Raw genomic sequence first — 27265 nt, 5'->3', positions numbered from 1 at the left:
AACCTCGACCCCATGTTTCTGGAATCGAGTCCTCTTTCTCCTACCTCCTTCTTTGGGGCTTATAGACACCTCTGGAGAGCATTGGGACCAGAGGCAGGGGGCTCTGGTAGTGGCCCATTCTCCTTGTCCCACCCTGTATCAGGGAGAGAGAGAAAGCTAAGCTTCTGGGTGGTGCCAGGGCTGAGGGGGCCCAAGAGCGACCTACTTCTTCCTTTTCTTTCTTTTTCCAAAAGGAAAGTGACCCACTTTCCAGCCAATCTGGCAGCGGCCTGGTCCCCACTGACTCCCCCGACCCTGCCTCCTCAGCCCTTCATCCCTGGGATGTAGAGCCCAGAGGAACTGGGGCCCCGCCCCTTCCCTGTCCATTGAAGTGGGTATTTGAAGATTTTTGGGGAGATGAAAAGACTCATGTTCCTCAAACCCTCAATCCTTCTCCTGGGCAAAACCTCTGCACCTTCTCATTGCTTCTCCCTTCCCTCCCTCCCAGGAGGGCCAAGGTTCTGGGTTCTCCCTGTTTGTCTCTGGGATATTGGTCTGAGCCTCAGGGCTCCCTTCCTCTTTCCCACCCCCCCTCTCATTAGCTCAGGCCTGGCAGGATTTAATTATTTCTCTTTTCCTCAGCTCCAGATTAATTCCATCCATCAAAGACCAGTGACAGGCAGAGCCTTCTTGGGACAGCCTCAGGGACCTGACTACCCTCACCTGGGCCTCATTCTGGGCTAGTAGGAAAAATGGGGGTTGGGGAGAAGGAAGGAGGAAGGGCTCAGGCCTCAGCCCTGGTTTGGGGTGGTTCTGCAGGGTATCTGAGCGTATGTCGTGTGTGGGGACCATGCATGTGTGTGTGTGGCCTGTGTGGGTGACTGTGACTGGGTTCAGCTGGGTATGAGTGTCTGTCTGTGTGCACACGAGGTGTGCCTGCATGTAGGCATCACCGTCTGCCTTTTTGCTTTAGGCCTCATGGTATCTTATTCTATATATGATTCTGCATCTACACATGCATGTATGCAGCACTGTGGCCAGGGAAGCGTCCCCTCCCCTCCTCTGATCCTGCCTCTTGCACATGCTGCCTCTTATCCATGTGGGATGGGGTAGGGTAGGGGCTGGACCAGAGGAGTGTGGCCTGTCCCTGGCGACCTTGGGGCAGGACTGTGGCTGAGTGAGGGCCCTGGAGACAAAGGGAAGAGGGAGCTAGGGAAGAGAGGCATCCCTGGTGGTGACTTTTCCATGAGAAACTGCTGCAATCTAGAAGCCAGCTTCTAATGCTGGCCTGTCCTCTGCTCTCCCAGAATGGAAGCAGTGCTGCAGATATGCACATTCCTATTTACATATCATTGAATTGTTAATAATATAGGGGTAGCTCTTAAAGTGGGTAAGAAGGTGAGTTTCTATCTTTTCTCCATTCCATTCCCTTGGGAGGGGTCTATGGGCCTCAGATGTGCCAGAACTGATTTTTAGGCTCTTTCCCAACAGAACCCTCTTCTATCCCCCATGGGGTACTTCATCAAGCTATAGGCTCTGATGGTTTGTAGAGGGAAGACACAGGGAGGTCTTCCACCTATTGGTGATGGGGATGTCTTCCTAGCTCTACCGACGCTTTCAGGGTGCTTGTTCTGGTGTCAGCTTTAAGGTATGTTGGGAGGGGATGGGGAAGTGGAACAGAAGGCAGAGCTGAGCTTAGGTCTGCTCAGAAGTAGAGGGATGGATGTGAGGACCTCTGGAGTGTTCAGTCTCTGCCATATTGACTCTTTGAGTCTTGCCTAGAGCTTAGGTTTTCAGATATTTTAGGGAGAGGGAAGTGGGAAGGGACTGAGGGAATCAAAGAGAGCTCAGGAGTCTTCTTCCTTTCCAAGTCCACTTCCCCCCTTCTTATCTTTTTTTCCTCTCCCTTTATTCTTCCTCCATCTCATCTGGATGCTTTCTTATCTTTTTTATTCTCTCTGTATCCCTTCTTACTTGGTCTACCACCCATGCCTCTCCCTTTTCCCCTCCTATATTCCTGCTTCTTTTTGTATTCCCCCATTCCTTTCCCTCCTGCTTGTCTGCTTCTCTATCTTTTTCTCACTGTTTCTGATGTATTACTGGACACTACCTCTCTAATACTCCCTCCTTTTGTCTTCTCTCTTCTTCCTTCTCTCCCCTTTCCCTTCTTTATTTAATTCCCCACCCTCTTGTCCCTTCCCAGTCTTTTCCTTTCTTCATTCTCCCCATCTCTCTTCTCTTCCCCTTTCTTTTCTCACTTCTCTCTTCTTTTCTTATTCCCTTTTCCCATCTTTATCTTTTCTGATTCCCCCAACTTGTCCCTTCCCCCTCTTTTTCCTTCTTCATTTCTCCCTTCTCCCTTCTTTTTTTCTCCCTTCCTCCTTTCTTTTCTCTCTCCCCTCCTCCCTTCTCTCCTCTTTTCTCTTCCCTTGTCTTTTCTCATTTCTCTCTTCTCTTATTATACCTTTCTTCTCTTCTTTCTCTTTCCTCTCTCCATGCCATTTCCTCCTTTCTTCTCTCTTATCCCTTCCTCTCCTTTCCTCCTTTTTCTCTTTTCTTCTTCGTCTGTAGCTTACCCTGGGCTGCCTTTTCTCTTTGGCTCTGATCAGAAAGCTCTCTGTTGTTGGCTGGTTTGCTGGGTTCTTTTCCCCAGAGATCAATCTGACTCTGGCCCTGCTGAGTGGTTTCCTCCTCTATCTCAACAATTATTGCTTTCCCTTCAGTGGTTGCTAAAGCCTCAGCAGGTGGGAGCAGAAGCTGGGGGGTGGGTGGGAAGGGGAATTGGGACTGACTCTGAATTTGACTCCAGAGATGGAGGCCATTGCTATTTTTTTTCAGCTGGGATCAGGAAAAAGGAGGAATAAATTAATCTGCCAATCAGTAAGTGACCCCCTCCTCCCCAACAGGATGCCCAGCCTTATGCTAGGTGCTGTGAGGGAGACTAACTAAACCATGACCTGCCTCCAACTCTTTCTTCTTTCTTCCATCTTCTCTTTCTTTTCCTCTTTTCTTCATTCTTCTCCCCACCTCCTTCCTCCCACTTCTCTTTCTCTTCTCCTATCTCCTTTCTTTTTTTTTCTTACTTTTCCTTTTTTCCTCTCTCCCCCTTCTGCCCACTGGGAGTTCCCACTCTGGTTGGGGAGATGAGATTCACACACAGGAAACAATTAAGGAGAAAACAATTAAGGAGAAAACAGGACAGAATCTAATTGCTAGATGGTGTTTGTGTTTGTATGTGTTACAAATTCTAAGCACTGTAGAATTTCAGAGAAGGGAGAAATCAGTGTGGGCTAGAGTAGTTGGAGGTAAAGGTACTTGATTTAGGCCTTGAAAGGTGGGTAGAATATGGATAGATGTCAAGTTTGAATATTATAGTATAGTGGTTTGAAGTATAGTATAGTAGAAAAGTAGTGCCTCCTCTGGAGTCAGATTTGGGTTCAAATTCTGGATGGGGGATCCTACACTTATCTGTGAGGTTTAGGGCAAGTTAATTATCCTCCATGGACCTCAGTTTCCTAAATAAATGAATGAAAATAAATGAAAATAAATGAAATGGGGGGACCAAAATGGCTTCTCAGGGCCTCTTTCTTTCCAAAGCTCTGATCCTATGAATAAGCAAGGAACTCTGAGGAGAGGACTTTCTGGCTTCTGGAGGGTTTATTTATGGAAGATAATGTGGGTGCCAGATTGTAGAAAGCCTTGAATGCCAGGCAGAGGAGGTTGCAGTTTAATCCTGTCCATAATAGGAAACCACTCAAGGTCTTTGAGATAAGAGTAATGGCATGATGTGATCTGGGCATCAGAAAGGTTAATTTGATGGTCTGTGCTGGATAAGTCAGAGGCAAGAGTCTGGGAATCTGGTTAGGAGGCTCTAATAATATTCTAGAAGAAAGCAAAGGTGAAAGGGGCTTTGTAGAAAGATGGGCACTTAAAGTCTGGAGGATGGAGAGGAGATTGTGAATAGGCTTAGAGTAATGTTTCTAGGGCTGCTTTGCCTGTGGCTACAGATCAGAGGAGTGTGTGTGAGAGATTTCAGAGGTTGGATGGTTCAAAGGATCAGTGGACAGAGCTCCAGTCTATAAATCAGAAGACTGGGGTTTAAGTTCTTATTGTTCTGATATTTATATTTATTTTTGTTCTGATTATTCTGATATTTATAATGCACTGATAATCTTATATGAAGTAATTTCCTCTCTGAATCTCAGTTTCCTTATCTGTAAAATGGAGACAATATTTTTCCTGTCTAACTTAGAGGGTTGCTTTGAAAAAAATTTTTTTTTGTAAATTTGAAAGCACTATCAAAATGGAAGCTAGCATTGCTATTTAAGAGTTTATTTACAGAGATTTTTTGGGTGTCATGGAGGAGAGAAGTGGATTGGTACCTGTAGTTTCAATGGTATAGAGGAATGTCAGTGCATCTCTGCCTCAAGGTTATTGGGGTTACTGCATAAATAACTGGGGACACTGAGAGGTTAAGTCTCTTTCTCTGCCTGCTAGAGTGTTAGAGGCCCCACTTGAACTCAGGTCTTCCTCATTCTGAGGCTAGGTCTCTGCCACTTTGCCTTGTTGCCTCTTTATCTATAGGGTATCAAGAGAAATTTCAGGAGCCACATAAGTCATCATGTCATGGAAAGAACCCTGGATTTGGGGTCAGATGATTTGGATTTATTTATTTATCAATTACACATAATAACACATTTCCACATATGCTTTCCAAAGTTATATAATCCAAATTGTCTCCCTTCCTCCAATCCCTCCCTGATCCAAGAGCTGGCAAGCAATTCGATCTAGGTTATACACATATTATCATGCAAAACATATTTCCATATTGTTCATTTCTCTAAGTGAATAATCATATAAAAGCAAACCCCCCAAACAAAAACCCAAATAAACAATTGAACAACCTTATGCTTTGATCTGCATTCCTACTTCAGCAGTTCTTTCTCTGGAGGGGGATAGCATTCTTTGTCATAATTCCTTCAGAATTGTCCAAAATTATTGTATTGCTGAGAGTAGCTAGGCCTATCACATTTGATCATTCCACAATATTGCAGTTATTGTGTACGCTGTTCTCCTGGTTCTGCGTATTTCATTCTGCATCAGTTATGAAGGTCTTTCCAGCTCTTTCTGAAATCATCCTGTTCATAACTCCTTACAGCACAATAGTATTCCATCACCATCATGTACCACAATTTGTTCAGCCATTCCCCAATTGATGGGCATCCCTTCAATTTCCAATTCACTGTCACCACAAAAAGAGCAGTTATAAATATTTTTTGTACAAACTGGTCCTTTCCTCCCTTTTTAAGAAAATCTCTTTGGGATACAAACTTAATAGTGGTATTACTGGCTCAAAGGATATACATTGTTTTATAGCCCTTTGGGCATAGTTCCAAGTTGCTCTCCACAGTGGTTGATTTGGATTTAAATACTGGTTTGTGCTACTTATCATAGGTCACCTTTTTCCTTTCTCTGAGCTTTGGTCGGGATGGGCCAGTTAATTAGGGAAGTCTCTTCTGGTTCTTTGATCCTGTGAATTCTTGGAATAGGTGATCCTCTTACCAAAAGCCTTATGGATTATGGCTGGCTCTCCATGACTCCTATTTCCCTGAATTTTCCCCCTGATAGTTGAAAATTTGTGGTCATTATCACCTCTTTCTCCTGTCTCTAAGTCAATCTGGAAAGAAGCTCTTAACGTCTGTGGGTCTTTGGTATTCTATTCCTTGGCCTATTCTCTTGCCCCTCCTTTGTGGAGGGAAGAATAGGCACCAGCAGGGCCAGGGGATTACACCAAGATTAAATATTCCTGTCCTCAGACCTCTCTAGCACTAGACTCCTCCAATACTACAATCAAATATCCATCACCAGCCCCTTCCATCACTAAAGCCAAAGGCCTCTGTGGTTCTTCAATGGGCCCATGAAGGGTCGGGGCAAGAGGAGGAGTTGACCCCCCAACTTCTGAGTTGAGGGACAGGAGGCTGTCAAGGCCAGTGACATCAACTGGGGGCTTGGAAGGAGTCTTTTCCCAGCTTGGCCGCCCCGTTACAAAAGTGCCTGAGCTGTTGACATTTTAAAAAGGTGATCTGAATGTTATTTGCATCTCATTTGCATTTCATTTGATGTAAAAATACACAGACTCCCCCATCCCCCTCCCCCGCACATTTCTGCATTTGCTTGTTTCAAACCCTCTCCCCCCTTCCAGGTCCTGCTGGGTCAGGGTGATCCCAATGAGGAAAAATAACTGGGCTCCTCTTTTATTGATGGTGGTGGGGGAGAGACAAGGGAATATATTTAGTAGGGGAAGAAGAACTTTCTCTTGAGCTTTGGTCCTAGAGGTTCCTCTCCTTCATTGCCCTCTTCTGACTCTTAGGGGGCTGGTATGGGAAGTAGGGGCCAGATCTTTTCATTGAAGAAATGGGATGATGGCTATTGCTCACTCTTCATTCATCTACCCCATTTGTGCCAACCTCTCTCAAGAAATGCTCATGGTCTCTGAGTCAAGTAGGGGCTTGACTTGTCCTCTCCTAGCCTTCTCTTCTCTCCTCTCCTCCTTATAGAATTGTAATGCCCTTCATTGCCTCGTGGGTTCTGTAGCTGTCCTGCAGGATTCTGTACCAGTGCTGTGGGGAGCAGGAAGGAGAGGCAGCTGAGAAGATGGGGGATGGGGGTAGGGAAAATTAGTATCTGTCTGGGAAGGTAACCTCTCCCATCCCACCGGTAACCTTTTCTAATTCTCCATGCAGGAAGCTGGGTGCCAGGACCCATACTGGGTGATGTGAGACCCTAGTGTCTCCATTTCTAGTCAACCTGACTATGGCCTGAATGCAGTTTCTTTGCTGATACTGGAGAGAGGGACAGCTCCCTTTCCTTCCACTATTCTGATTTGGGAATGACCCCCCCCCCCCCCCCCCCACACACACCTATTTGTCTTAGTGTCATCCAAGATAAGGATAGAGTTTTGCCAAAGAAGTTTTTTAAAATTAAAAAATAAAGGAAGCATGAAATAGTTGAGCACAGAACGTTGAATAACAGAACTGGGAGAGATACTGTGGAATCCATCCCCCTCACTTTTCTGAGGAAGAGACTGTGGCCAAGGAAGAAGAGATTTGCTCAAGGTCACATAACAATTTAGGACCAGAATTAGAACTTCCCAGGCTGGGGGGCTTTATTCTGTTCTGTAAATCATCTGATGACTAAAATAGATGGGACCTCAGAGGTTATCATGACTGTTTAGGCAGAGATTCTTTCTAATTTTAAATTATATTTTATCTTATTAAATATTTCCTAATTACATTAAAAAGTTTAAAATATCCATTAAATTTTTTTTGAGTACCAAATTCTCTCCTCTCTCATCCCTCCTTATTGAGAAAGTAAGCATTATGATATCAATTGTACATGTGGAGTCATGCAAAGTATAATCTCATATTAGCCATATTGCAGAATCCCACCCCTCCAAAGCAAGAAAGATAAACTAAGTGAAAAAACATACTTCAGTCTGCCCTCAGAGATCATCAGTTCTCTCTCTAGAGGTGAATAGCATTTTTCATCATAGATCCTTTGGAATTGTCTTGGTTCATTGTCTTGATCAGAGTAGCTAAATCTTTAACAGTTGATCACCCTTAAAACATTTTTATTACTGTATATACATTGTTCTTCTGGTTCTGCTTACTTCGCTTCACATCAGTTCATATAAGTCTTCTCAGGTTTTTCTGAAACCATCCTGTTCCTCATTTCTTGTAGCACAAAGATATTCCATCTCATTCATATACTACTTGTTTAGATATTTCCCAATGAATGGCAACCCGCTCAATTTCTAATTCTTTGTCACCATAAAAGGATCCTTTCTTTCTGCAGCATCCCTGTTAAGTAGTATCCAGCTTGTGCTTGAATTCCTCCAATGATAGGAAGCTTGCTACTTTCCGAGATCTGAGATAGCCTCTTCAATTTCTAGACAGCTGCAATTGTTAGGAAGCTCATACAAATATAGAAACAGGTAGATTAATTAAATTCCATAGCCTCTCTCAGTCCTAGAATTGTACCTTTCCCTTGTAAGATTGTAGATTTAATGCTGGAAGGGACCTCAGAGACCATCTAGTCCAACCCTCTTATTTTATGGATGAGGTAACTGGTGTTCAAAGGAAGTGACTTGCCCAAGGTCACAGAGGCAGTAAGCAGGTATAGAATTTGAATTCAAGTTTTCTGAAGCCAGCTTCAATATATTTTTTAAGCCTCCCCCAAGGAGAGGGGCTGGTTGTGCCTTTGGTCTTATTGCTTAGTCAGGGGGATGTTGATAATTTTTTGTCTTTTCTTAGAAAATTTCTTATAGCCATTTGGAGAGATGGGATAACAAATCTGTCCTTTTCCTTTCTTCCTTTCTCCTTCCTTTTATCTGGTCCTCTTGGGTCTCCAGGATGTGGGAGAGGGCAAGTTATGGGTAGAGATAGGACGCCTGGCTGGGACTCAGGGCTCTTGGTTTGTTGCTGCTTTTGCCTCTAATGTATTTTGGGTACTTAAGCATATCGTTACATTCTTCGTATTTTAATTTCCCCCTTAGCTTCCCCAAATGGGAGCTAGATGACAGACACATCGGATAGAGTGATGTGCTTAGAGTCAGGAAGACCTGTGTTCAAATCCTGTTTCAGATACTTGCTACTTATGTGACCCTGGGAAAGTCTCTTAATCTGTGTCAGCCTCAATTTCCTACCCTATAAAAAATCAGAATTAATAATGAGTTAACATATATAAAATACTTGGCAAATTTTTAAGTGTTGTGGAAATGCTGGTCACTATTATCCCTTCTCTGCTCTACCCTTCTCTCTTCATGCCCACCTCCTAACTTGACCCGGAAGGTCCCTTCCAGCTGTGAGGTCCTATGAGGCATGGAAAAAGGGAAAGATCCTTAGACTTAGGAACCAAACATCCTGCAGGATGGGTTTCCTTGGCAACAGTACAGGATAAACTTGCCGCTGTCAGTATCCCCCCTATGCTCAGTATAGAGCGAGCTCAGGCAGCTTCATGGGGGAAGGGCGAGCCACCACAAGCAATCTGGGTTCTTGTCTCATAAGCTAGTTAGCCGAGGATGACTTATCTGGCCAAACCCAGCTGGGCACAGCAGGGACTTTGGGCTCAGATGTGGCTTTGGCAGGTGTTAAGGCTGGTCCATCCCAGGTGAGATCTATGTATTCAGTTGTTTCTCCTCGCAGCATTAGTGCCTGGGGATGCTGAATGTTCTTCATTTTACAGCTGTGGGGACCCAGAAATCAAGAGTCTACGTCACCCCATCAGGGTGAGAAGGAATTAGAGTAAAAAATTTGTGAAGTTTCGGAGTCACTTGGGACGAAGAGGACCCAGGACGCTGAGGAGGGGTGGCAATGGGGCAGGAAAGAGGGTCTCACGGTTCAGAGAAAGTACCCAGATTTCTCCTTCCTGAACCCATCACCTCCCTATCTGCACCCTGAGCCATTTTCTTTCTCTCTCTCTTTTTCCAATGAGAGTTATTGCTCAGGGTGATGACAGATTCCTGGCTAACGATGCGGCCATTTTGCCCAGTGCAATTAGCAGAAAGGGCGGCTGGCCAGGCTTTAAGCAAGCTGGAGCTTTGAGAAAATCATGGCTGGATCCTGCAGTGTGTCCTAAATCAGGTAATTCCTGAGTAAGCATTTCTCTCCCCTTCCTCCCCACCCATTCCTTAGTCGGTTTGATTAATACATCTGAACAAAATATCCAGTAATTGGGCACAGGCTGTTCACACCCAAATTGTCTCAAGCCCCATCACCTTCCTTCTTCTGCTGCCTCCAGACCTGGCTAGTAATAATGGAGTCACCCTTCAGTTATTCGTGACCGAGTTGCCATAGGTGGGACTGGAAACCTTAAAGAGGAGGTAATCCAGGCGATGCTTCTCTGTCTTTGGAATGCATAGGGTGGGCAGCCTTCTTTGGTGTCCAGGAGTCAGAGAATCTCAAACACTAGAGGATACTTCGGAGGGCATCTAGTCTGGCCCCTCTGCCTCAAGAGGCATCATTCTATCCAACACAAACCAATGAACATTCGCTAAAAGTATTCTGGGTCCCAAGGTATAGTACTGGTTCCTGGGGATCTTAAGACAAAAGGAACCATCACCACCACCACCACCACCACCACCACCACCACCACCACCATCATCATCATCATCATCATCATCATCATCATCATCATCATCTATTATAATACGATACCACAATGATAATAATGAAAATGAACCACAATAATAATAGTAGCACTTATATTGCATTTTAAGATTTATAAAATGCTTTATAGATATCTCATTTTATGCTCCAACAGCCCTGGGAAGTAGGTGTTATTCTTCTTGTCATCATTTTAGAGATGAAGAAACTGAGGCAGACAGAGGCCAAGTGACTTGCCCAAGGCCACACATTTCATAAGGGCCTGAACATGGATTTGAATTCAGGTCTTTCTGACTCCAAGGCCAATGTTCTACATACTGGGCAACCTCATTGAGCTGACATTCTTCTAGGGAGTGGGATGGGAAATGAAATTTGTAAACAGATAAGGAAATGGAAGATAATTTGTAGATGAATAGATCAATAACAACTAAAGCAAGAGTTCTTAACCTTTTTTGTGTGTTTTGAACCCCTTTCAGAATTGTGTTTTGAAATGTATAAATAAAATGTATGGAATGTCAAAGGAAATGAATTCTATTGGAATATAGTTATCAAAATATTAAAAAACAAAAGGTCCAGGCTTCAGGTTGAGAACCCTTGAACTACAGGAATTGGCCTTTACTTAAAGATCCCCAGTGGTGGAGAACTCCCTTCCTATTAGAAAGCAGTAAAGTGCAGTGGGAAAAGAACTTGGTATTTTGAGTTATGGGTGTTGGGTTCAAATCCAGCCCTCTGTCATTTATTCTCTCTGTAACTTTGGATACCTCTTTGGGTCCTAGCTTCTTCACTGATATAGTGAGTGGATAACTAGGTGGTCTCTGATGCCCCTTTTAGCTCTGTTCCTAGAGGACCTAGAGAAAAGGTGGGGCTACTGTACTGGAGAATATACATAGGGCAAGAGGGGCCAGATGGTGTTAAATAACTGTAGAATTGGTTGAAATTCTTAGCTTTTTTTTTTTATGTCATGAACTTCTTTAAATCAGGTCCATGGACCTATTAACTGAGATAGTATTTCTAAAGTTCTTAATACCATCTCTGGCACATAGTAGGCCCTTAATAATTCCTTCCTTCCTTCTTTCCCTCCCTCCCTCCCTCCTTCCTTCCTTCCTTCCTTCCTTCCTTCCTTCCTTCTTTCCTTCCTTCCTTCCTTCCTTCCTTCCTTCCTTCCTTCCTTCCTTCCTTCCTTCCTTCCTTCCTTCCTTCCTTCCTTCCTTCTTTCCTTCTTTCCTTCCTTCCTTCCCTCCCTCCCTCCCTCCCTCCCTCCTTCCTTCCTTCCTTCCTTCCTTCCTTCCTTCCTTCCTTCCTTCCTTCCTTCCTTCCTTCCTTCCTTCCTTCCTTCCTTCCTTCCTTCCTTCCTTCCTTCCTTCCTTTCTTCTCTCCCTTTGGCAGTCTGTAGAAGTCTATAGATTTATTGGAATGTTATTAAATGTGTAAAATAAAACACAGAGGATTACAAAGGAAACCAATGATATCAAGCTAGGTATCAAAATAAAAAAACCCATCAAGTTGATAGATTCCAGGTGAGGAGCCCTTGGATTAGATTTTTAAAATGATGGTTGGTGAGCTCCTCAAATGACATAGACAGAGTATCCTAGGGTTTAAGCAAGGTGTTTCGTTGATGCAGTTTCTAACTGCAGTCTCTATCTTGTCCTTGTGGACAGGACGGAAAGATGAGAGCTGGATGATGCTATGGCTAGGCAGATTGGGAGCTGGTTGAATGGCTGGACCCATAGTGATTAATGGATCACTATCAATCTGGAAAGAGTTCTTCGCTGAAGAGCCTCCAGGATCTGTTCTATTTTCTATGCTGGTCATCATTTTTATTGATGACTTGCTGAAGGCATAGGTGATGACATGATTACCAAATTTGTGGGTGACAAAACTGGAAGGAATCACTAATATGTCAGAAAATTGTGTCATGATACAGAAAGATTTTGACAAGCAAGAGCAGAGGGTCTTTAACCTTTTTTGTTATTGATCCCTTAGGCAGTCTGGTGAAACCTATGGATTCCTTTCTATCTAATATACTATTTTTATTTTTTAATTCTTAAAAAGCCCTCATCTTCCATCTTAGAATCAATACTGTGTATTGGTCCTAAGGCAGAAGAGTGTTAGTGCTAGGCAATGAGGATTAAGTGACTTGCCCAGGATCACACAGTTAGGAAGTATCTGGTCCAGATTTGAACCCACAGCATTCTGTCTCTGAGCCTGTCTCTCACTCTACTGAGCTCTGTAGCTACACTCTAGTATACTTAAAGTAAAATATGTAGGATTCCAAAGGAAAGCAATTAAGTTGAAATAAGTATGGAGGCACCTAGGTAGTAAAGCAGATAAGAGTGCCAGGTCAGGTGTTGGGAGGACCTGGGCTCGAATTTGGCCTCAGATACTTCCTACCTATGTGACTGTAAGTAAGTAATTAACCCTGTTTGCTTAATCCCTACTCTTTTGTCTTAGAGTTGTTACTAAGACAGAAGGAAAAAAATTTTTAAATAAATAAAAAAATAAGTATGCTATTTTTTCCCATCCAAGTTTATGAATTTCTTGAAGTTTATCAGTGGACCCTTTGAGGGTTTATGGACTCTTCCCTCTTCTCTTTCCTGGTTAAGAACCCCTGGGCCAGAAAAATATTAGAATCTAAAAAGCTGGAAAAAAATTTTACTCAAATCTATGATTTTCATCCAGTGAAAGGACTTCTGAAAAGTTAGGGGCTTTGTCTGGAGTCACACAACTAGTAGGTATCAGAGGCAGTACATGACCCCGGATTGTCAGGGATAAATGCCAAGTCCTTTTGGCCATAACAATTCATCTACTATGTTGAGGAAGATTTATGGTCTACGATATGGAAACAGAAAAGGCACACAGGGGTGACATCGTGGATCTTTGGAAATTCTGAAATCTTAAAGTAAATGAAAAGTCTTGTACTTTGGTTAAAAAAAAGATCAACTAATTGAGTGTAAGACAATAGGGTCAGATACCAGGTCTGGTCAAAAGCCCTGGACTTGGGGCAGCTACATAAACACAGTGGATGGAGTGCCAAACCTGGAGATGGGAGGTCCTGGGTTCTAATCTGGCCTCAGACACTTCCTAGATGTGTGACCCTGGGCAAGTCACTTAACCCTCATTGCCTAGCCCTATCACTCTTCTGCCTTGGAACTGATACTCAGTTTTGATTCTAAGACAGAAGGTAAGGGTTTAAAAAAAAGTCTTGATTCAATTAAGATTATTAGATTGGGATGATGCAGCCATGAAAGCTGTGGTTTGGGGCAGTATTATTTGAGGTGTAGTGTCTAAAGAAGGATGTGATGGTGCCCCTTTACTCTGTCCTGATCTGAACAAATCTGGAATATTGGGATCAAGGAGTTAGGATGAAAAATGCTATTTGCCTCCAGAGAAAGAACTGATGGAGGCTGAATGCAGAGCTAAGCATACGATTTTTCACTTTAGTTTCTTTGTGTGTCTGTTTTGGAGTTTAGTTTTATATGAGTATTTTCTCACAACATGACCAATATGGAAATATGTTTTGCATGATAACACGTGTAACCTAGATGAAATTGCTTATCATCTCAGGGAGGGGGAGGAAAGGGAGGGAGGCAGACAATTTGGATCTCATCATTTTTGGAAATGCATGTTAAAAACCGTTATTACATGTAATTGGGAAAAATATTGTATTATTAAAAATAAACAACTGGAATATTGTATTCAGTTCTGGGTGTCACCTTCCAGGAAAGATACAGGCAAATCGGACCAGAGGGGGGAGGTTGGGATGGTGAGTGGTTTGAAGTCTATATCGTATGGGGGGTAGCTACATGGGTCAGTGGATAAAATGTCAGTCCAGAGTCAGGAGGACTTGGGTTCAAATATGGCCCGAGACACTAGTTGTGTGACTCTGAGCAAGTCATTTAACCCCATTTGCCCTTCTGTCTCAGAGTTGTTACTAAGACAAAAAGTAATGGTTAAAAAAAGATTACATCATGTGAGGATAAACTGGAAGAACTGAGTGTGTGAAACCTGAAGAAAAGTCTTAGAGAGAAAATGGTAGCTGTTTTAATAAATAGCATTTATATAGAACTTTCAGTTTTGCAAGTGCTTGATTTTATCCTGAGAGGTAGGTTCTGGTATTATCTCTAGAGACACATAGGGAAACTGAGGCACAGAGAGTAAGTGATTTGTCCAGAGTCACATAGTTACTGTGTCAGAAGCTAGATTTGATTTCAGACCTTCCTGACTTCAGGTCTAGAGCTCTATCCACTGGCTACCCTATTTATAAGTGATTGAAAAGCTATTCAGTAGAAGAAATATTAGACCTGTTTTACTTGGCCCAAGGGCAGAAGTAGGAGCAATAGGGGGTGGGGGAATCTCTAAGATTTTGGCTCAGCAAAAATAAAAAACATTCAGAACTGTTTAGAGGTAGAATGGGCTGCTTTGTGAAGTTGTGAGTCCCTGTGTGAGTCCTTGGAGGTCTTCAAGCAGAGGGTGGATGATTCCTTGCTGAGGATGATGCTAATATAGAAAAAATCATGGAGTCTTCCATGGAAGGAACCTTAGAAATGATCAAGTCCAACATTTTACAGGTGGGGAAACTAAGGCAGAAAGGGACCATCCAAAGTTATACAGACAGCACGTGGCAGAGCTTGGGATTCCAAAGCAGGTCCTCCCACTCCACATCCAGCACTCTTTCTACTGCTCCATTTCCTGCTAAGGTAGAGGATGAAGTCCATGCCTTCCAGAGTTCTGAGGATCTCTGATAGCCCGTGATTCTCTATAGTCTCTATAATCCATTCCCCAGAGGTGGGGTAATTAATAGGTAGATGGCTAAAGTTTAAGAATATTCTGTTTTGGCTTGGCCAACGCTCCAGAGGAAAACCTTCTAGATGCAGAAGTTGGGTGGTGGTGATGACAGTTCTGAAGAAGAGAAGGCTGAGGGCTGCCTTTGTATTTCCAATATAAGAATCAGAAACCACTCTCCACATATCCTAGGACTGGCTCTTGGGGAGATGGATATTGTGCTTCAATAGGAAGGGTACTGGGCTGTCTAGGAATTAGGACCTGAATTTGAATCTTGATTGACACTGGGCAAAATTCCTTCACATTTATGGACCTCATATTCTTCATCTGTAAAATGAGAGAATTGGACTAGCTAATCTCTAAAGGTGTTTCCAGATTTATGACGATAAATCTAGGTATTTATTTATTTAAAAACTCCTTAACCTTCTGTTTTAGAATCCATACTAATTATTGGTGAGGACAGTGAGGGCAGTTGAGGATAAGTGACTTGCCCAGGGTCACACAGCTAGGAAATTCATCTGAGGTCAGATTTGAACCCACGAACTCTATTCATTGAGCCACCTAGCTTCCCAATCTGTACAGTATTTAAAAAAATAATTTATTCTTCTTCCCCAACTGAAGAATAAAAAAATGTAAAAATAAGACCATCATCACAAATATGCATAGTTGAGAAAAATGAATTCCTTTATTGGCCAAAACCAAAAATATGTGTCTCATTCAGCATTTTAAAATCCATCTTTCTCTGGAAGGAGATGGCTCATCTTTAGTCCCCTGGCATTGTGGTTTGAATCCATGCATTAAAGGAATTTAGCTTAGATAAGAAGAGGGACTGCCTCTGATTCTATGGAGGTGAATCTTCAGCAACCAACAGAAAGGGATATGGGATGGGGTATGGGAGGGAATCCCATCCCCTGGCAGAAAGGAGACTCTTCTCAGTCTGGGTCTCCCTGGAAGGAGGCAGGGAGGGAAGGGAGGAGATGGTTGCCCAGACTCTGTATTTCTTCAGCTGATTCTCCTCTCAGTGGTTGCCATATCAAAGCTGTTCTATTTTGAGCCGCCTGGCCTAGCTGTTGAGACTAGAGAATGGCGGCCCTGCTGGGCTCATGGCCCTGGCCTGGCCTGAGAAATCATCCTCAAATATCTTTTTTTTTCATCACATCATCTCCTGTACAAGTTTTCTATTGTCTGTTGTGCTTGATTCAAAGTCTTCAGACTGGCTCCTCTTCCCCTCCCCTTCTCTGTCCTTTTAGCCTGTACTGGTTACTGCTCCAGTCACAAGAGTTTATCCCCATGGCCTGCTGTCTGGTCCTCAGGCTCCTCCTTTCTTCCAACCTCTCCCTGCCCCTCTGCATCCTCCTTTTCTCCAGTCTCTTGTTCTCCTTTAGTATGCTCTTCCCCCAATCTCCTTTTGTTTCTAATTGCTCTTTTCCTCCAGCTTCCTTTCCCCTTCAAAATTCAGCTTAAAATCTCCCTCAACTCCCCAGAAGGATTTTTTAACTCAAAACCAACTATATTGGGGCAAGAAGAAGATCAAAGAAGAGATCAGACTACTGCTTGGGCTGGGCAGAACCTATCAAGCCTATGATGATATTGGATGATGGAAAAAATGGCAAAACTACTGAGCTCCATGATGTTTCTTGTTTTTGCTCAAGGATAATTATATTCCATTTAGGAAGTGCAAGATAAAAATGGTTAGCAGAGAGATGAAAACCAATTTACAAGAGGAAATGGTAAGAGAGCAGCTGGTTACATTCAACAAGTTTAAGTCATCGGGTCCAGATCCACTACACCCCAGGGTACTGAAAGATTTGCTGATATAATTGCTGAGTTGGTGGAGATCTCTGGAAAATCAGGGAGAATGAAGAAAGTGCCATAGAATAGGAAACAGATAGTTGTCCAGATTTTCAAAGGAAGTGAAGGCGTAGGAGAGGGTAGACTCTATAAACTGTAGGATGATGAGCTTAAGTTGGATTCTTGGCAAAATTCTGGAACATATTATTAAAGGGATGGTTTATGAGCATTTAGGGAGGAAAGGGACAATTGCTACAAATAGGCATCTTTTGTTCATCCAGAACAAATCATGCAAAGTTAAAGTCATTTCCTTTTCTGATAGATTGATTAGACTAGTAGATCAGGGAAATACTATAGACATAGTAAGCCTTGTTGACTTCCACACAAGATTTGTCCACATCCCTCAAGACATCCTTTTGGGATGGATGAACTGGTTATATGATTAGACCAAAGAGTGATGGTACTATTGGTGTGGAGAGAGCTCACTAGTGGTATGCCCCAGTTTTACTCTGTGCTTTTGGTTTTGTTTCTGTTCAATATTCTTACCGATAATTTAGATGAAGGGATAGATAGTATACTTAGTAGATTTGCAGGTTGTAGAATTTGGGGAATGCATTGCAGGGCATAATATTGAAGGCTCTCAGAGTTAGTCAATAAATATTTATTATGAACCTTCTCTGGGCTTGAGCCTACTGTGTATTATGATCTACTGCTGTGTTAAGTATTGGGGAGACAGTTCTTTCTCTTAAGAAGCTCAGAGTCTGATGGTTAGGCTGCTAGGATCACCTAATATTAAGTCATGCTCTTTGCTTCTGGTCAAGAGAATTTCTAACCCCTTTCTTCAATCCAAAGGCTTGGGAATCATTTTCATGAACTTTCCCCAAGTAGATGCCATAGTTTCCTTCCATGTATCACATAGTCACTCAGTAGTTATGTCTTCAAATCTTTCATTATCCCAGGATATAAATTGTCTGAACCTGGTGACTTAAACTCATTGAGGGCACCCAGATACTTGAAAAAATTTCCTGACCCTGGGCAAGTCCCTGAACCCCCATTGCCTAGCCCACAACACTCTTCTGCCTTGGAACCAATACATAGTATTGACGCTAAGACAGAAGCTAAGGGTTTATAAAATTTTTTTCCCTCATCTCTAATCTTGGATTTCAATCTTGTAATGATTTTTGTGCTGTACTTCTAGTAGGAAATGCATCATCCTTGATGGATAAAATTAGAAACCTAGTAAGAATTGAGGAGTTCTGCCTTTCCTTCAAAGGGTTATCTTGGAGGGCCAGGAAGATCTTCCCAGTGGCTGAATTACATGATACAAAGAATGCTAGACTTAGAATTGGGAGGTTCAGGTTCTACTCCAAACATTTCAGAGCCTTTGTAACGATAGGCAAATCACTTCCTCCTCTGAGCCTCAGTTTACTTATTTGTAAAATGGTTTAGAACATATGGAGCACCACAGAAAGACATTTTGGGGAAACTTGCCAGGCTTAGTAATAAAAATTGGCTTAGATGCTCATTGAGAGCCCTCCTAGTTTGAAATTATATGTTGCTATTAAGTTGGTTCAAGTATTGGTTCTTCCACTGTATGACTATGAACAGACAATTTAAACCTTGGGGAGCCAGTTTTCTCCTCTATAAAGTGGAGATAAGCTCCAATGAAAGCATTTGTCTTTTGTGAAGACATTTTAGGGGAAAACCAAATGTATTGAATTCTTTTTGGTGATGGCGAAAACTTTTTTTGTGTGTATGCACTGTGATGGCTCAGTCTATCCCCTTTTCTTTCCACTGTGCCCAGAGAAGGGAGATAGCTAGTGATTAAGTAGGAATATGAGTAGCTAGGTGGCTCAGTGAAGAGAATCCTGGGCCTGGAGTTAGACTTATCTTCTTGAGTTCAAATCTTGCCTTAGACACTTACTAACTAGAGTTAAGTGACTTGCTCATGCTCATACGGTAGTAGATGTTGAAAAGAGGGCTTGAACTCAGGTCTTCCTCATTTCAAACTGTGTATTCTATTTCCTATGCCCAGTTCCTCTTTTTTTTATGTGAGTAAACTCTTGAGAATACATTTCTTTTGGCCCAGAGTTCTTGGCCACCACAGGAGAAGGAAGGGAAAGATGGAAGAAAGGATGCATAGACTCAAACGCTAAGATGGAGTGGCAGTTAGAAAGGGAGAAGGGGAAGAAAGAGGGAAGGCATTCGTTGTGGTGGGTGGCTGGGTGGTGGGTGGCTGGGTGCCTGAGAGAACAGGGTAATAATGCTTGAGGAGCTAAGCAGGCTCAGGAGCTGGGAGGTTCAGGGTGGCTCCACACTCCATAGTTAGACTCCAGGGTTAGAAATGGGGGAGTTTAGAAAGCCGTTACAGAGCTAGCCTGGAGTGAAGGCCAGGGTTCCCCGAACCCAGTAGTTGGTGAGGACAACTGCCTAGGGTGGACCCTTTAGACCTCACTGGTAGGGACTGTGTATATGTGAGGCTCAAATTGAAGAACAGATGGGAAAATGCTGAGATGGAGGCTTTTGGTATCTCTCTAATCTAGATGTTTGGGACCAGAGATGCTGAGTATCAGGAGCACAGGCAGGATGGGCACAGAGCTGAGTTGAGGGGAGGTGGACTGTCTATTGTGCCTGTCCTACATGTTCTGGGCACGGAGCAGAGCTGTTTGGGTAATCTTGCCTTTGCCAGGGGTCTAGAGGTTGCTCTCTGGGAAGGCCACATCTTAACTTCATAACCCTTGTCTTTCTCGCCCCCATGTATTTAGCTCCTCAGGAACCAAGGGCTACCGAGGAAGGCTTTTTGGTGACCAAGCTGTGAGGACCCTGTGGCCGAGGATGGGACACCCTGAATGGTAAGGGGCTGTGGATGGTACGCGGTGAAGGAGTAGAGTGGGCTTAAGGGGAATAAGGGAGAAGTGAATGGGCAGTGTAAAGAACATCTGTTTCTGGAGGCAGGGGACCTGGGTTCAAATCCTACCTCAGATGCTATCTGTGTGACCCTGGGCAAGCCACTTAACTCACTTAACTCATTTTCATCTATAAATTGGGGGAGTCAGATTAGGCAACTTCTGAGGTCCCTTCCAGTTCCACAATACATGATCCTATGATTTGTAAAATGAGGGGATTAGACTAGATAACCCCTAAAGTCTACTATGAACTGTGAAGATCTAGATGTAGGTAGGAAGAAAGGAAAAGGAGACCTGATGGGAGAAGATGTCAGAGAGGAAAAGGAGAACATGCAATACCACAAAGCCCAGTGCCAGTGGGCTCTGTTGAGGGGTAGATGGGAGCAAGAAAAAACATGGTCTCTGAGCCAAGAGAGACAATGTTCTGTACAGATGCAGAGACCTGCCTTAACCCAAGGAAGAGGGAGAGTAGCACAAGGCCAGCGGTTTGAGGGTCCAGATTCATGCTGTACAATCTCAGAGAAGAGGGGGCTTCTCTCTGGAGGAGCCAGTGATCTGGTCCCGATGGAAAGGGAGGATGTGGCCATGGGGAGTCAGGGTGTTTCAGGCAGGAGAGATTGCCCGAACAAAGCACAAAAATGGGAATGTGGAGGATACATTTATGGAATAGAGAGTGGAAGACTCTGGGGCTCCTGTCTGGTTGACTGGGAGGTGGGACGGCCATTGCCTGATAGGGGAATCCGGAGGAAGGATGGGTTTTGGGATGGGGAGCTGGAGATGAATTTTGTTTGGGATAAACTGAGATTGAGGTACTCTGGGTAAACATGTTCTGTCTCAGTTATAGTTCTGTGTGTGTGTGTGTCAATAGAGGAGTTGTGAACAGAAAGTGATGTGATTGGCAAGCTTAGATGATAAGTCGTCTTATCACATGTCCTCTCTGAGTTGGAATTTGGGAGGAAGTGTGGTGCTGTGGAAAGACCGCAGGATTTGGAGTGAGAGGGGCTGAGGCTTGAACCCCAGCTCTGCCCCTTATTGGCTGTGTCGCCTGAGTCCTCTTGCTTGTGCCCGGCTCTCTGCTAAGCAGGTGGAGCTGGCCAGTCAGGCTAGAGAGCAGATGAGGCCAAGAGAAGAGGAGGAGGAGGAGGAGGTCGAGGCAGGTGCAGAGGTTTAGACCATATGGAGCACCACAGAAAGACATTTTGGGGAAACTTGCCAGGCTTAGTAATAGAGAGAGAGCGCTGAGGAAGGTGGGGCCCTGGTTGGGTGGAGAGTGGGAGGCAGTGGTTCTAAATATATGTCAGGAAGTGTCCTTTCCAGTGTATCACAGGAGGCAGGGGAACAGCGCTGAAGTGTCTAGGGTTCATTAGAGAAGGTTTCCTGAGGAAGAAGACCACTGGGAGAGGGGAGAGGGCAAAGGAACTGGCCTAGCATAAGCTGTCCCCGGGCTGCGATGGGGACCAGGGCTAGGAGTGGGAAAGCCAACTCACATTTGGCTGTGGGGAGGGTGAGAATCTTCAGCTTTTCTCCTCATTTCTGATGATCACAGAGACCTCATCTCACTGGGGAATAGCTCTAGCTGAGCTGTCCTGGGCCCTCTTTGGGTATGCTAATGAGTCTGTTAATTAACCAAGCTTCATGAGAGAATAATGAAATTGCTTCTAAACCAGGCCTCATACTCATCTTAATGAGGGGAAACAATTATGCCATTTCCTCAGCCCCTCCCCCTACACCCCAAAGGGCACCCTCCCCACCTCTGACAAATCCCCTGGGCTTGCAGCCCTGTTGCTGTGGTTCCCTCCTATGGAATTGGATGCCCTCATTTGTCCTTTAAGTCTTGGGCAGAATAGGGACATCATGGGCCCAGGGAAGGTCTTGGGTACCCCTTTTCTTCCCACTCCCAGACTTCTAGCTCCACCACACACTAGCTGATCCTTGAAAGATGGAAACTGAGTCAGAGGTGGGAGTGGGAGGAATGGGAGATAAGGCAGCATGGAACAGTGAAAAGGATGATGGATTTACAGTGGAAAGACCTGTTTGAATATTTGTTCTCGTATCATTAATTCTGTGACTTTGGCCAACGTCAAACTAGATGACCTCTGAGCTCCCTCCCTGCTCCAAATCAACGATCCCATAATCCTCAAGTCGGTGGGGTCAGGTCAGATAGTTCCTCAAAGGATAGACTTAATGTAGCAGGGAGGGGAAACTCTGTGAAAACTGTGTTTTAGGGATGTTATTTGGGTTTTAAGAGAAGAGAGGAGCAAGAGTTAGGAAGCTGGAGACAGACCAATTAGGAGGCTGGAGATAAGCCAATTGGGAGACAACTTCCATATTCCAGGAGGAAAAGACTGAGAATTTGTCTATACTAAGAGATTGGTTTTGCCAGTGGAGAGATGATACCAAGAGATGCCATCAAGGGGTAGAACTGACAAGAACCAAAGATAACTCTGAGGTTTTGAATACAAAGGACCAGGAAGGTGATACCATCACCCCAAAGCGAGAAAATTGGATCAGCAGGAAGCTGATTGCCAGAATCTTAGACTATGAAAGCTGGAAGGGACCTTAGAGAATTTAGTCCTTCCCTTTTATTTTACAGATGGGAAAACTGAAGCTAAAGAGGATAATTGACTTGCCTAAGGTCACATACTAGGTGAACACGGGGTAGACGGAATGATGCAGTGGAAAGAGCACTGGATTTGGAGCCAGAAGGCTCAACATTGAGCCATAGATGTCCTATTTGGAGACACTGTAGTTGTAGACATGGGGCATGGTTTTGGATACTGACTCTGCTACTGACTGCCTGTGTGACCTTGGGGAAGTCACTGAAACTTTGGACCTTAGTTTCCTGATTTGCAAAATGAGGAGGTTGGATAAATTGAACTCTTTTAAGTTCTGTATCTCTGATCCTATGTTGATCTGTTTGACCAGAGTGACCTTAGACAGGTCACTTCATTGGATCATAGAATTTAGAGCTGGCAAAACCTTTAGAGAGGGAACATCAAGGTATGGATGCCATTGAATTATCAATGAATTGATAATTGGAAAATTGATTGATAATGGAAAAAATCAATGAATTATCAATGGGAGAGTGCTGGCCTTGGTGTCAAGGAGACATGGGGTCAGATACTTGATAGTAGTAGGACTATGGGCAAATCATTTAATGTCTCTCACTTTCCTCATCTGTGAAATGGAGACTTTTATACTGATTTCACAGGATCAAACAAGGTTATGTATGTTCTAGATAGCTAGATGGTGGTGCATTGGATAGAACAACTGTCCTCAGTGAGTCAACACTATCTGCCACTGCCCTGTATTGCAAATTGTTTTTATGATTGAATTCACATCCCTTTTAAAGTTGAAGACCCAGAAAACTGGCATGGCTCAACCAAGGTAACTGGAGTCAAGAAGGAAGGAAGGAAGGAAGGAAAGAAGAAAGGAAAAAAGGAAAGGAAGGAAGGAGGGAAAGAGGAAGGGAGGGAGGAAAAAAGGAAGGAGGGAGGTAGCAAAAGAAGGAAGAAGGAAGAAAAAAGGAAAGAAAGGTGGAAAGGAGGGAGGGAGGGAGGAAGGGAGAAAAGAAAGAAGGAAGAAAGGAGGGAAAGAGGAAGGGAGGGAAGGAGGAAGGGAGAAAAGAAGGGAGGACATAAATACTTATTAAGTGTTTTTACAAATGTTATCAACAAAACTAGGAGATAGGTGCTGTGATTGTCACCATTTTACAGTTGGGAAAACTGAGACAGATTGAATTTAAGGGATTTGCTCAGTCACCAGAATAGTAAATGTGGGAGGCAGGATTTGAACCTCTCCATTCCCTTTTTTCTATGGACTTGGCCATGCCACTGGCTTGGGTCTCATCAGTTATCTCCTTCCCATTCCAAGCCATCATCCATATAGTTGCCAAAGTGATTTTCCTGGGTAAGTATGGCCAAGACAACTCTTTACCTTCCCCTTGACCCCCAAATCAACTCTAGTTGCCTCTATTAAGGCCTTTTGCTTAGCCTTTCACAACCTGAACCCAATCTACCTTTCCAATCCCATTAAACAGCACTCTCCTTCCTGCCCTCTCTGGTGTGTCAAACCAGCCACAACAGCTCATGTCCCCCTTTCTTCCTTCTGCTCTTAGAATCTCTTATTACCTTCACAATTCACAGAATTTCCTGCTGTCCCCCCCCCCTTAGTGCTCCTCAAGCCTCAAGAAATTTACCTTGTATTTCTTTTCTCTACTGTCCTCCATGTAAATCTAGTCTTTTCCTAGAGAAGGCAAGTCTCCCAGGTAGACCCTCTCTCATCGTTATCTTTGTATCTGCAGAACCTTGTCTGGTCTCTGCTATTTGGTAAATGATTGACTAGGTTTTCAGAGGCTGTTTGGTCCCTGGTTTTTAGTCCTGTTTGTCTCTTTGTGACTCCATTGAGGTTTTCTTGGCGAAGCTCCCAGGGTGGCTTGTCAGGTTTCATTTTACAGACGAGGAAGTTGAGATAAACAGGTTTAAGTGACTGGCTCAGGGTCCCACAGCCAGTAAGTGTCTGAGGTCAGTTTAGAACTCAGGAAGATGAGTCCTTCTGACTCCAAGCCCAGGATGCTAAAGAGGGAACAAATGAATAGGAAGGAGAGGTATGGGGCTGATGAAAAGTTCAACTATGAAAGGAAGATGAGAGTAGACAGGAACTATATAGCAGAGTAAAAGTTTATTGCTTTGTTCCCCCCCCCCCCCCCGACTGGGAGTCATGAGAGCTGAGTTCAAGTTCTGACTGTTACTAACTTGTTACATGACCTCAAGGATGCCACCTCTCTTCTTTAAGACTGAGTTTTTTCAACAAAGTCAGGGGTTAGGCTTCATTCTTTTTTCTGGTCTTGGAACTGTAGGATCCTGTGAGTGGCAGCCCGGGGGCTAGGATGCCTGGATCCCATTCCAAGTTTCCCTGCTGAGCTGCTCTGGGGGCTTCCTGGAAACGTGCTCAGCTGCTCACCTGTTCTATGGGATTCTGCACACTCCTCCGTACAGTGGGGAATCACGTCTCCCAGGGATGGTGGGAGGAGAGGAGAAGATTCATGTGGAAGGTTTAGAGGCCCCATGATCTTGAGGATAATCGTAATAACTGACATTTACATAGCCCTTTAAAACTTGCAAAGTGCTTTCAAAGTCTGCAAACTGTTTTACAATCTTCTTAAGAGTCCCACAATAATCCTGTGAAATTGGCTCTATAGGTATTGTTATCCCCATTTTATGGATGAGTAAATTCAGAGTCAGTGACTTGCCCTGGAATACACAGCTAGGAAGAGCTGGAAGCCCACAAGCATCTTCCCGAGTCCCAATCTGGGCTCGGACACTTAATTAGCTGTGTGAACCTGGGCAAATCCCTTAATCCTGCTTGCCTCAGTTTCCTCATCTGTAAATGAGCCAGAGAAGGCAGTAGCAAACCACTCTAGTATCTCTGCCAAGCAAACCCCAAGTGGGGTCATGGAGAGTCAGAGACGTTTAAAGAGACTGAACAACAATAACAAGAGTTAGAAATAGGATTTGAACCTAGGTCTATCTGGCTTGGACTGTAAGATTTTCAAATCCCCTCTACAAGCCCCCATCCTGGGACTAAAAGGATGTGAGGCTGAAGGTTGCTTGGGGAAGAATGAATGAATGAATGAATGAATGAATGAATGAATAACGATTTATTCAATGTCTGCTATGTTCTGGGCGCTGTCCTTTGTTCTTCAAACCAGTAGAAATCCAGAAGCAAAGCAGGAACATCCCTCAAAGAGCTGACATTCTAAGGGGGGGAGTGACAGGACATAAAGAGGAGTTGTGGCCAGGAAAGGGAATTTTTGGTGAAGAATCTCAGGCCGGCACACCTTAGGGTAGCATCTCTTCTTCCAGTGTATGGGTGAGAATCCTGGTTCTGACTCAGAAGGGCTGTGAGGCTCAAAAGAGATTATGGAGGTAAAACACTTTGCAAACCTTACAATGCTATATAAATACCAGTTATTATTATTATTGTTATTAGTCAGCAGGCTTCCCGGCTGGTGATGATTTCATTCCCTGAGCCTTCTATGGTACTTAAAAAAAATTGTTACCTTCTGTCTTAGAATCAATACCAAGTATGTTCTTTACAAAAACCATTTATTTATGTATTTTAATTTATTTTTGTTTTTATTTTATTTTTAATGTTTTCCCTCATGGTTACATGATTCATGTTGTCTCCCTCCTCTCTTCCCTCCTCTCTCCTGAGTTGATAAGCAATTTTACTGGGTTATACATGTATTATCACTGAATTTTAGTTCTAAAGCAAAAGAGTGGTATAGACTGAAATGGAGTTAAGTGACTTGCTCAGGATCACATAACTAGGCAGTGTCTGAGGCCAGATGTGAACTCAGGATCCTCCCACCCCCCATCTCTAAGCCTGGCTCTCCACCTCGCACTGAAAGATTACAAAATACTTTCTCCATTTCAGCTCTATGAAGGTTGTATTTGAAATGAGACAAAGAATGTTGTTTAGTAGTTTTCAGTCATGTCTGATTCTTCCTGGCCTCATTTGGGGTTTTCTTGGCACAGATACTAGAGTGGTTTGCCATTTCCTTCTCCAGATCATTTTATAGAGGAGGAAACTGAGGAAAACAAGATTAATGACTCGCCCAGGGTCACACTGAGGCTGGATTTGAACTTGGTAAAAGGAATCTTTGTGACTCTAGGCCTGGCTTGCTATCCACTGTCCCACCTGGTTCCCCCACAACTCTTAAGTTTAATCTGCATTAGAAACACTTTCTTGAGTCTAAACAATCAGCAAAATAATAAATCAAGCCCTGGTTTGTAGCAATTGTTGGCATATAAATGCTTACCCTGAAAACTTAAAAATTGGCTCTCTCAACCCAGTTAGATCTGGCTCCCGTTCACCCTTACCTATACTATTCACCTGTATAGACCTCAGGCAGTGAGTGGTAGGTCTCTAGTGAGACCTGTTGGCTGTGAGGACTTGGAGGACCATGGTTTGGGGCCATCTTAAGGGCATGATTTGAAGAGGAAAAGAGGGTAGAAAAGAGGAGCACCAGCTGGGCTAGAGTCAGGAAGACTGCAGTTCAGTGGGAGAGCCCCCTCACACCTTCTCACTGTTCACTTTTAAGTCCTGTCATTCTGAGGCAGTTTTTAAAGATTCGTTTGGAAGGAATGTCAGAGTGGTTTAGACTTTCACTGCTACTGAGCCGCCATCTTGGTTCCACCTGCCAAGACTGGAATTCAAATCCAGGCTCAGAGGCTAGCTTGGTGACTTTAGGATAGAAGGTGGCTTAGTGAGAAGCTTTGTAATGGCCCTGGGGAAGGGCACAGAAGGGGTATCATGGGCTGGTCCTGTGAAAATGAGCAGCTAGACCTCTTTATTTTTTTTAAATTCGTACCTTCTGTCTTGGAATCAATACTATATATTGGTTCCAAGGCAGAAAAATGGTAAGGGCCACCTAGCTAGGACGTGTCTGAGGCCAGATTTGAACCTAGGACCTCCCATCTCTGGGCCTGACTCTCAATCCACTGAGCCCCCAGGTGCCCTCCAGCTGGTCCTCTTTAGCGTTGGCTGTTGGGCATGACCTCCTCCTTCACAGTCCTTTTCCTGAATCACTTGGCTAGTCATGGCAAAATGGGGACCCAAGCAGGAACATTTGTTCCAGTT

General features: G+C 43.8%; 1 protein-coding gene across 2 annotated transcripts in view; it reads left to right on the top strand.

The window, feature by feature from the left end:
• DLGAP3 (DLG associated protein 3) overlaps positions 1–27265 on the top strand; it is an 87673-nt gene that overhangs the window by 11239 nt on the left and 49169 nt on the right. For both annotated transcript variants that reach the window (XM_007492768.3, XM_007492769.2), the window contains exon 2: positions 19481–19567. The gene's annotated coding sequence lies outside the window, so the exon portion shown is untranslated. The remainder of the gene's footprint in view (positions 1–19480; positions 19568–27265) is intronic.

Source organism: Monodelphis domestica, chromosome 4 (genome assembly GCF_027887165.1).
Source record: "Monodelphis domestica isolate mMonDom1 chromosome 4, mMonDom1.pri, whole genome shotgun sequence".
Classification (NCBI taxonomy): Eukaryota; Metazoa; Chordata; class Mammalia; order Didelphimorphia; family Didelphidae; genus Monodelphis; species Monodelphis domestica.
The sequence above is the reverse complement of the archived record's forward strand: the minus strand, read 5'-3'. Positions and strand labels throughout refer to the sequence as shown.